Source organism: Schistocerca serialis, chromosome 2 (genome assembly GCF_023864345.2).
Source record: "Schistocerca serialis cubense isolate TAMUIC-IGC-003099 chromosome 2, iqSchSeri2.2, whole genome shotgun sequence".
In the NCBI taxonomy this organism is placed as follows: domain Eukaryota; kingdom Metazoa; phylum Arthropoda; class Insecta; order Orthoptera; family Acrididae; genus Schistocerca; species Schistocerca serialis.
In genome coordinates this window covers 1,005,137,052-1,005,149,456 of record NC_064639.1, presented here as the reverse complement: position 1 = coordinate 1,005,149,456, position 12,405 = coordinate 1,005,137,052, and positions in this window count along the sequence as shown.

Here is a 12,405-nt window from a genome sequence, read left to right as displayed (position 1 = left end):
TCAAAAAATTGCCATTCCAATAAAACTGGCAATGGCTTCGGCATCCTTAAGCCTAGAACAGTTGAAAATTGCTTGCACTCCCCGTAGGTCAATAAATACTCCCTCTGCAGAAATTATTTGACTAAAAATTTAATCGGTATCTGTGCAAACTTGATTTTATATGGTTTAACAGTCAAACCAGCACGATGTAATCTATCAAAGATGTGATTCAAACGATCCCACTGTTCTTCCACCGTTCCACTTCCCACTACACACAACATCATCAAGGTAGCAGAAAACGAAATCAAACATAAAATCTGAAACATTGAATCAATGACTTGTCAAAATACTGCCTTTCCAGTGGCTAAACCAAAGGGCACCCGTAAAAATTCCAATAAATCTTAGTGTGTAATGAATACAGTGACTTCCATAGAGACCTTGTGTAAGGAGATCTGACTATATGCTACTTAGCAATTACTGTCAACATCACTGTACCCTTGAGCCAGGCGAAAGACGAATGGAGAACAGGAGGCGTATAGATATATAAGTTACCTTTTTATTAAGTTTCCTAGGATCTAAAACAGGTCTTGAGCCCCTCGGCCCCACGGCTTAGGGACAAAAATATATAAGGTGATTTTGATTGTGTAATAATCCCTGCTTGAACATTCCCTCAATGTGCCTCTCGCTCCTTTAGTCTAGGTGGTGATAATCGATACGTGGCTTCCTGACTGTAATTTCATCTGTGAGCTCTATTTTACAGTAAAAAACTGAAGTGATTCCCAGCTTAAGATCAAGATATCACTAAAGCGTTTACACAGGTTTCAACCTTGAGTCCTCAGCTTGTTACTCAAATCATTCAGCTCTTTCAGTGATACCTCACTTATTGGTGTTGCTGCCCCATCCACCTCTGGAATATTTCCCTGTATCAGCTTACTTTTAGAACCATCATGGGCAGTGAACGTAAATCTGAGTTTCTGGGCAAACCTGAAATAACAAGTACTATCTGCGCGGTCAGTAACTACCCCGAACTTCCTTATAACATCCGAGCCAGTAACAAAAGAAGTTGACAAATTAGTTATTAGCCTATCTTTAACCTTCCACGTAAAGTGTTGTCTTCTCAAACAGACATGGAACACCCCTCTGATCTCCACATGAGTGTCGTTAACTATTACTGTTTGCATCGAGTCATGTTTAATTTTTTTCCATTTGCAACAAATACTATTTCTTCTAACCCAATCCAGATCCAACGTCATTAGGACTTTGTCAGAATTCACCAATCCACGAACCAGCTCTTTATCAACGTACCACTGTATGTATGGAAGCTGTTTACACTGTCTCCATTTCATGGTTGTAACTGACCCAACCCGCAATTCTCGCATGGTCGCCACACGGGATGAGTCAACTACCGTTGTTCTGCTACCTGTCTCGACGTATAGGACATCGCCGGGCCAGTTGGCCAAGGACAACTCAAGATAAAACACCTTAAGTTACCTTGGCCTGCATATGCGGTATTATTAAATGGTTTGGCTTCCGTTATTTTTTCCTCTTTCCTTCACTCATTAACATAGAAACATCCTGCATGTGGCAAACCATAGCACTGAAGCGAAGAAAATCGTAGAAACTTTCACAAACCACCGCTCTTTGTCGGTCCTCAGACCGCATAACTTCTGGAACATGTCGTACATTTAACGACTGATGAATCCTGACCCAGGACTCTTGTACTCAGTTTAAATCTCGTTTAAATGGCAGGTAAATTTTTCTTGAATAGTTTGGTCGCGCCCATAACGCAAATGAATGAAATCGTGCACTACGTTTTCCTTACATTTCCTCTTATGAAATTCGTGCAAGATTTCACGCTGCATAATAACATCTTGCATATTTCCCAATAAGCACCCATTAAGATTCGTGACTACTAATTGTAAAAAATGAAGTGGTCGTACGGGAAAACGCTTACGTTATCACTACCTCGTAGATTTTGTGTCCCATCTCTCGTGTGCCAAGTATAATACCATGGTCCGACTCTCCTAAACCTTTATAACCTGCCATTGTAGTAAGAGTAGACGATCTAACAACTCTGCCAGACACTTGTTGTCTTATGTAGGCATTGCCAACCGCAGCGCCGTATCCTGCCTGTTTACATATCTCAGTATTTGATTGCACATGCCTATACCAGTTTCTATGGCGCTTCAGTGTATATAAGCTGGCAGCCCTGGGAGACTGATGTGGTGTGTGTCCTAGCAGCAAATGTGCAATGAGTCCCACACAAGCTTTCGCCCCCTGCACCCTCCGCAGAAGACCCACTTTAAAATGTGCGTTTCGTGCTGAATATAGCACGAGATACAAACAAAAATCACAATACCTTAAAATATTTGCCATATTCTCTTTTCGTTTATATTCTTAATTTTTTCTTTGAAAGACTGTATTTCAGTTACCGATGTGTCATAATTTTCTGTAATCATTAAAGCGAGGAAGTAAGACATATATCGATCAGGTCATGTGACTTAATGAACAAGTATCCATCTTTCATGAATTTCCAGACCTTCACAAGAACGAGTGAAATCTAATCAGTGGTCACGATTCCTAGATATTAGACGCTGCATTAGGCAGAGAGAACAAAGAGAAGTACTCGTATATTAAGACAATAACATATGCATCTTTCTTATTCATTTATATTAATGAAATGTTAAAATGTTTATTGACTGCTACTTGATGGTGAAGTTTTACTGAAGAAGATAAAGTTTTAACGTATTAGCAGTGAGAAGCTATTTATCTATTCACCAAAGTACTATAAGTTCCTGATTACTAGTAAATGAACGTCCCTTCTTTACTTCTAGCTCGAATCTTCGTTTACCTGTTAAATGCAGTGAGACAAAATGTAGTAAGTGCAAGAAACATATTAATAAATTCCTGGGATTCATTTATTTATAGCTCCAATACAGGAAAAATAAGTCGTTGGTCTCATGACTCGACTAAAATCAATATAAAAGAATTTGAGGGAGAAAAGATCTTAATCATTGTTTCGTGCTACTGCTACATCTTGCAGCGTATCAGGTCTTCAGGAAGTAAAACCTGACTGAGGTAACTGATTCATAATCAATAGATACTACTAGATCAATAACATACGTTTACGAACGATGTTTTGTAAGTTGCATTTATCGATTTGACAGTATTTTACAGCTACGTTGTAATGAATATTATATCTCTTCCGCGGTTATGGAGGCAAGATGGAAGGAGATTTTTACCTGAAATGAAGTTAATGTTGAATACTGAAACAATGTTTTGTGAACATAACAAGTGGTTAGCGTATTTCTTAAAATGGTAACAACTAGATCCACAAAATGTTACCAGCTAACAAGGTATTCAGAAATGCGGACTGGAGAACAATGAAATTTATTGGAACATCAAAAGTGCTGCCATCGTTTATAAAAGAACGTTGAAGTTATCATCTCAAACGAGACGTCAGTCTCAAGGCTACGTGGAAAGTGTCGAATGAGATGAGAGCAGGTTCTGAACAAAAGGGCGAGAAAAGCTTTATAGTTTGTCCGTTCTACTGCTAGGACTACAGTCAGTGATGAATCAGGGGGAATATATATGGTAGACATACAACGCCGGTCAGTGAGGTGCCTAATCAGATGGTACTTGTGACTGGTGGTAGCTGGCACGTCATTTAGTATGGAACTTCGTAACGACGTCATTTACTAAAAACTGTACAGCACAATACTCTGCCTGTGCTACAAGATTAATTTGGTATGTTAACCGGTATTCTGCTCTAAAGGTTGTCATCAGACTTTAACTATCGTCGTCTAAGGTGTTACTTGCAAACAACATTGGAAAAGATGTTACTCATCCAGACTGCGGCAAAACAGAGTGTTAGTTACCTTTCATAGCACGATGATGAAACAAGTAAAAGAGTAAAAAGTTGAAAAAATATAAAAGGAACAAACCAGGAATCCAACATTAACACTAAACCCTAAAAACATCGCCTATCTAACAATTCAAATTACTTTATCAATCCTAATAAAATAAAATTAAAGCTCATGGCTCGTTACTACGTATGGTCGGTTTCCTGTTAGAATACAGACTGTACAACCAGCTTTATGACTCGACGTTGGCTACGAAATGGTTATGGTTGTAGCAGTGCGTGAACAGAATCAGTATTAATCATATATTTTGGCGATGGAGCAAAATGCTGCAACTCTCCAATCGGGCCATTAACTGTTTCTACTTTGTTTCAGGTTCCTTAATCTCTTTCATACAGACGTCGTCCGTCTGGGAGACGAATTACCCTTTGCGTTTCTAGGTGTGGCTTCGACCAGTGGGATTCCTGACAAGGATCCTCAGTTTTTAACTAATGCTCTCTCAGGTGGCGTTTAGATTCGGACTGGAGAGCACCTTGCTGTTTAGAGTCGTTCGAGCCTGTCGTAATTGGGCTCTAAACTTAACAAGTGTTCTTGATTTACATTACCTGATACGATTATCAAAATCAAGTATGTTTCAAGTTATTAGAAACCGACCCTGAATTTTTAAGTTCAGTAACAGTAATCAATGGCCGGCTGACGTGGCCGAGTGGTTCTAGGCGCTACAGTCTGGAACCGTGCGACCGCTACGGTCGCAGGTTCGAATCCTGCCTCGGGTATGGATTTGTGTGATGTCCTTAGGTTTGCTAGGCTTAAGTAGTTCTAAATTCTAGGGGACTGATGACCTCAGAAGTTAAATCCCATACTGCTCAGAGCCATTTGAACGATTTGAAATTTGAACAGTAATGAATATCACCAGAAAGTGATTACAGTCACAGTAATTTATGAATAAGCAGCTTAATAAAAACGTATTATTATTAGATATGTACCAGATATATTATCAGTTCCAGACTTCCATGCAATAAAGTTTATGGATCCAACGAGATTTCTGGAGAAACATTTGTTTTATAACACGGTGAAAAAGTTTGATTAACAGCCTAGTTATGTTTCTTCTGATGTTAGTTAATTTGAACGCTGCAATAATTGGATGACTAATGAAATTATGTTACATCAGGTGGCAGTGTGAAAATGCTGCAATAATCATTTACCATTTATAGAGGCCTGGAACAAAACAGAATACGAAACAGTCTACAGACCCGACGGACTCCTCAGACTAAATTACATTCATGTCGTTTTATTTCACATTGCTGATTTCAGAAGATGAAATAAGACAATAAATGCAATATGGTCAATTCTGAGGACTGAAAATCACGACTGTGTATCCCTCAAAATCACTGGAAGCAATGGAAAGGCTTAAAACAAATAGATTGACAGTACAGCTAATAAGTGCAGTCGCAAAGTGTTTAATTTTATGAAATATCAACCACTTTACGAGCATTTCCCAGAAAAAGTGAGAGATGATACTGCCTGGGCAGGATAACACATACCCAACTTTGAAAATGGTAATCCATTAAAGTTCTATAGCAATATTAGGTGCGCAGTTATAGAAAAATAAGGTCACGACAAGGAAAATGACAGAGAGAAAAATAATAAAGAAGAAACTGTAATTAAACTAGAGCTCAACAGGGGAGAAGCTTAACTGTTACATCAAGTGCCTGTGGAAAGTGCGCAACACTGCCTGCTAAGCCTTCTCGTGACTCCCTCGGACTTAGTAGTGAGGACAGCTTCGTACAACGAGCAGCCACAGTGTTTTAATCGTCACCCATAAAAGACAAAGTAACGTAATTAAACTAATATGTGGTTAATTTACTGGTCCATGTTAGCAGTCATGAACATCGAAATCGCTGTGTCACAGTATCGTAGCAGACCGCTAGAGGATTGTAAAGTGTTGATCGATGTTCACATCATGTATGTTTGGATTGACTGAATGCAATGGCAGAGCTGCGCCACAACACTATAATGAGCTGTTTCTGCAGAGCATCAGAGAAGTTTTGCATGGGAGTGTTTTGAACTACTCTGGATTTTGTGTCGTGCCATGTGTTCCAGTGTTATGAATGTGATTTTAATACAAACAAAGTTAGCTGGTGCAACAAACATAATAAATCATAAGCGCATTAGTACCACAGAACTGGCCAAAAGAGACCTTGAGTCCTTACACCAGAATATTTCCTTTAATAACCTCAGAAACTGGAGTTTGGGTTCACCTAATACCTTCCAGGGCAACACTCTGCACTACTAAAACTCCTGTACAAATTAAAAGATATGGATCAGAAGAAGACTTTTCAATCCTTCTTGTTCTTGTTCTTGTTCTTCTTCTTGTCGCAGAGATCCTACAGCTGTCACTGTATCCTACATTTCCCTCGCCAAAAGCCTAAATCACGCCATCCTCTCTCATTATATTCTTCTTCACTTCATCACTTTTTAAATACCTCGTAGCCACCCTTGCGTGGCCTTCCTTTCCTTTCTCTTCCAGGAGGCTGCCATGAAAGTGCTCTGTTTCCCAGTTGTCTTCTTCCATTATTTTGACATGTCCTAACCAGCTACCTTTACTCTATTGTGAACATAATACTGTAATAGATCTACGTCCTTTCTCTTATCTCCTCATTTCTTTCTCGGTGAAGACGTGAAATTCTACTTTCTTTTCTCAGGTGATAAATTTATAAAGCTCTAATTCGCTTTATATTTCTTCCTCTGCATGGCCAACACTCCCTTCCACAAATGGTTATTAGTTCTACCGTGGATTTGTACAATAGTGTTTTAACCTTTGAACTCATTGTCGAGGACTGAAATACAGGATTTAATTTTCACATATATGCCCTTCCCTGTCTGATGTCTTTTCGGATATCAATTCCATATCTTCCATCGCGTGATAAGATACTACTAGAATACTTAAACTCTTTAAATACGTTAGTCTGATGTTCACCACTGTTTAAGTCCTCTGAAAAAATTAGATTTTTGGTCATATCGCAATTTATTTTCAGACACAATTTCTTACATTCCTAGCCGGCCGTTGTGGCCGAGCGGTTCTAGACGCTTCAGTACGGAACCGCACTGCTGCTACGGTCGCAGGTTCGAATCCTGCCTCGGGTATGGATGTGTGTGATGTCCTTAGTTTAGTTAGGTTTAGGTAGCTCTAAGTCTAAGGGACTGATGACCTCAGATGTGCTCAGAGCCATTTGAACCATTTTCTTACATTCCTACTACAGCTGCTTAAGCATGTAAGATATATCATCTTCACTTTTGTGTTGCAACGACCTGATCATCAGCACATAAAAGTGTGTATGTACACTGGCTAGACTGGATTTGAATAGATTAGATTAGAATCAGTTTTCGTTCCACATATCCGAAATAAGTGGTATTTGATTCTCGTCGGTGTGTAATATGTCAGAAAGTGTAACATAAAGAACATGAAATATATGAATACACTACTCACTGCACTGATCATTTGTCAGGAGGTTTGAAAATGGGTGAATACATTACAGTAAACTTGAACTTTTAATATTTACAGAATTAATACGCTGTCTTAATGAAACATAGTTATGCACTTTTAATAAATTTTATCATACATAAAATACCTAATCTGTTGCGACCAAGTGCTGTCAAAGCTGAATTCTAACAGACATTTTTTGCTTAAGCTGGTCTAACGATCCCTGTAACGATATTCATCTATAGAGTAAGAGGAGTTATTTAACAAAATGTCTTTCTGACTCTGTTTAATCTGTGCTTTATCCGCAACCAATATTTTGATGGTTGCTGGGAATCCCAATCCCAATTTCCCTGTACCTCCAACGCCAGAGATCTAGTGCCTTCTGCATAATCTTAAGAGGGTGGGAGGCAGACAACATTCTTCATCAACTTATTTTAAGATTTCTTTCCCGTCTTTAAAGATAAGTTCTTCCTACTTTTGAAGGATTATGATACTTCTTACATAAACTTCTGGCAATTCCGCTGACTACAGTACTTTGAACGATATCTTTAGTGGCGTTGTGTCAAATGCTTCCGCAGCATGTATGGTGACCAAATAACTGCTTTGATTCCTTTCGAGTCGCTCGTTCCTGATCTGTCTTAGGGCAAAGATGTTATTGAAAGGTTTTTCTCCTTCATTTATTGTAATCTTATCCTTCTTGACTCTAAAATCCTCCTGTAAGACCTGCTAACTGAACTTGTTACACGCCTCCATAAAGGCTAGATGCATTCTTTTCCCTTTCAATGTAAGGGACTTATATCAGCAGAGTTTAATTCAGCTTGAAATTCCTCCCTTTACCGTACACTTTTATTAAGTAATACTTATGATTCAAAGAATATACTTGTACCACACATAAATAAACGAACTGACACATTTCCAAGACCTAGTGATTTCCCAATTTTCATTCGTTTGTGGCCGCCTTCTTACCTCTTTTCCTGGTTATTTCATCTGCCTCTTCACCATTCTGTTTCTCTCATATCTCCCAGTTAATTCCTCGCACTCTACCCTTTCTACTTTCAGCAAACCCTTTAAATACTTCCCCTTTCCTTTCTTTTACTTCTTCCATCAGATTTGCAACCATTTTTCATACTGTTCCCCGTATATCTATCGCCTCTCTCACATGTATTCACCCAGATTTCATTTTTCCTACAACAGATGTCCTTTATTACTTCTACATACGTTCTAACATACAAAACTTTATCCTACTTGTCAGTTGTTCTCAACTAATTATACTAGAACATGACTTTTAGGATTATTTCTCCAGTGCTTTAAGTCTGCCGCTGTGGACGACGATTTCCTTCTACGTCTTGCTGCCCCATTGCTTCAAGTGCTGTTTCACGTAATCACATTCTAATTCATTGGTGTGTATGATCCTCCGTTCTTTCTTCTAGGTGTCTCTGTTTGTTAATATAAATTTAAAAAATCTGTGGGCAATCACGAAAGCCTGTTGAAAATAAAACCATAACTTTTGTACAAGAGTTGTTCCAGTATAAATCTTTTTCCTGTATAGTGCACAATAAGTGATTGTGGCAGTTACATTCGAATGAGTCAATATTATTAATCCCACTTAACGCAAAGAACTGTGTGCAGGGATGGTAAATTTAGAAGTCGTAAACGTTTCCTGCCTGATACTACGTGTTATTGTGACTGTTTTTCTTCTGTTCTAAAATTAAAAGGAAACTCCTCCTGAACAGACCATGAAGGCCAACGGTACCGACAGGCCGCCGTGTCATCCTCAGCTTATAGGCGTCACTGAATGCAGATATGGAAGGGCATGTGGTCAGCACACCGCTCTCCCCGCCGTATGTCAGTTTCCGAGACCCGAGCCGCTACTTCTCAATCAAGTAGCTCCTCACTTTGCCTCACAAGGGCTGAGTGCACCCCGCTTGCCAACAGCGCTCGGCAGACCCGATGGTCACCCATCCAAGTTCTAGGCCGGCCCAAAAGCGCTTCACTTCGCTGATCTGATGGGAACCGGTCGTTGGCTATTTTTTCTGTTCTACTATACGTGCATGTAGAAGAAGACCTCAAAATATGAATCGCAGGATATAACAGTGGTATTATAAAAAGTAATCTTCCACATTTCATTGTCACACAATTTGAAAATTATGCCTAGGGGAAAGATAAGAACATTTAGCTTCCACACAAGGTTTCAGAATGTCATACTTTCAAGAGGGAAATTGATTTATCTCCAGTCTACATACTCTAAGACGGTTGATTTAAGTGGTTTTATAAGTAACATACTAAAAGATTTTCTGGACCGAAAGTGTATGTACTATGTTTTGTTTATATTTTATTCGATAAATCATTTACGTTTCATTACCCACTTTCACCATGGGACTAGTATCATCCATCATTAGCATAAATTTATGAATCACTTTTCATCTATACTGGCGGATCAATGACATGCAGTAAATATGCCATCAGACCAAGAAGCGAGATCTAAGGGTCTCTTCTCTTCCCCACATTAGGGCATTCGGGACATAAAGATCTTTCCTTATAGCAGAAGACAGTGAAAGAGTTGGGTTGGGTTGTTTGGTGGAGAAGACCAAACAGCGAAGTCATCGGTCTCATCGGATTGGGGAAGGACGAGGAAGGAAGTCGGCCGGGCCCTTTCAAAGGCACCATCCCGGCATTTGCCTGGAGCGATTTGAGGAAATCACGGAAAACCTAAATCAGGACGGCTGGACGCGGGATTGAACGATCGTCCTCCCGAATGCGCTCGCTGACAGTGAAAGGCTTTCCGCTGTTTCAGAGTCGGTAAAACTTCTCAGTGTTTTACATTCTAATGGTGTTAATTCAAGTCTTCCGTGGAATGGAGCAATTGACGAGATACCATCCATTAATGTTACTTTCTACGTGTGATTAACGTCACATGAGTATTACGTGTTTTAAAATAAATGGGAGGAGGATTGTGAGCGGCAAACAAGATCTTGACAATCGATTAAAAATTATCAGAGACAAAAAAATTAAAATGTTTAGATGCAGTGAAAAAGCCATATTGCCGACTAATGTATCCTAGTTTTGAGAGCAAAGAGAAAAGATAGTAATATCTAAATTGTCACTAACATGAAAACGTCAGTATTTAGTATAATTTTAACTTTAATTATTCTGGTGTTAAGGACTTCACTGCAAAGGACATGGTAAGCATTTGATATATATGGGTTTTATCTTATACTTCAGAGTATATTGTTTGACATCCTTCATGGTACAATTTATTCTAATTCTTCTTACATTAGTTGTATTTTGCCAAAAATATTAACTGCTATGATTATCAGTTTCTCCAACCCTTCGTTTTTGTGTTATCGTTCCCTGAAGTACGACGTATAGCCTTTGAGGAAAAAAAAAAAAAAAAAAAATCAGCTAACGTATTTGTCAAGGCATGTACACATTACACACATACTTCTGTAATTTCTGACTCTGTTCCGACCACGTTTTGGTTACATATTATTAGCCGTCACTGAGAATTCTTCAACTATACTTTTGAAAATGTTGATTGCTTTGTAGTACTGTACTTCGTCGACAAACGTTACAATTATCCCTTTAAGAAGAAAAATATCGTTCTTGGATTGTAATAAACACTGAAGGTACGGCGTTATTACTCTTTAAGTAAATTTATGCTCGCACTAACTATCGCTGTGGGAGGGTCGTGAAATGAGGCTATTACAATGCAACACTGACTAAAGTTCCCTAAATCTCACTCTCACGTTTGTTTCTCTCAACTTACCTAATTTACAGTAGCCGTTATAAAGTGCGAAATTATTCTCTTCTGCTTGCAGTTTCGCCACCCATCTGCTCTTGCTAGCCTTTTCTTTCTGTCATCTCTATAAATAAATGTAACGAGGGTTTACAAATGCGATTTCTAAAAATAGTCTAACATGACACTGAGAAAGACGCTTTACATAATTTGTGTGAAATTTTGTCTAATGAGGGCAAATGTGTTCAGCAAATGGCAGTAATAGTTGCAAATGAAGGAGAGGAATGTTACTGGTGTAACAAATCATGGCACTCACTGTAAGGTAAGTACAAATGGTTCAAATGGCTCTGAGCACTATGGGACTCAACTGCTGAGGTCTTTAGTCACCTAGAAATTAGAACTAGTTAAACCTAACTAACCTAAGGACATCACAAACATCCATGCCTGAGGCAGGATTCGAACCTGCGACCGTAGCGGTCTTGCGGTTCCAGACTGCAGCGCCTTTAACCGCACGGCCACTTCGGCCGGCTAAGGTAAGTAGATTACTCTCACTACACTAATATTTAGCAGTATTGACTGTTATTGCTGTGTAGTTTGTCACTCATGACGGTTGAGGCATACGCAGATAAGAAGCCACCTCTCACAACCTCATGGGCTTCCTTTGCGCGTATGATGAAAACGTCTTCACAGTGCTTTGCTAGAATACAGCAGTTCAAAATGCTGATGCACATATAGGCTGTCTCTCTTTGAGAGATTAGACAGTAGAAGTCGGTTATTTGGAAAACAAAAAATTGAATGAAGTTAAGGAACGAGCTCGAGTTAGATCATGTAGATCCCAGAAAAACTTTTCTATACGGTTCTAACATTATTTCTTTTCTAAGAGATTGTCACAGAGGCAAGGTGAACATTTGTAAATTTTCAAATTATTTCTTCTTATCCACCAAATACGGCAGGAGTTGCCTCTGTTTTCTCCTTTTTAAGTGTGAATTCGGGAAATGTTCCGTTTCTTCACCTGTTTCACCTTGATAGTAAATATTCCAGCGTGATAAATGAGTGTATACTTAGGTAGGACATTATTGATATAACATGTAGAATAGGAATCGCAAGTAAATGTGATTCACACAAGAAAATCGTCGCTTAAGAAATACAGAATTGTCATTTCTCACACATCTGCCACTTCCACTAAGTTAGATTACTGGAACACAAATGATTTTGTAATGATACCGACAATACGGACTCCATTATCAACAATGACGGTCGCTTCTGCCTCAGAATGGCGTGTGGGAGAATGGTGGGTCGCCTTCTAACTGCACCACGGTGGACGCGGAGTCAAGAGAAGTCAGTTA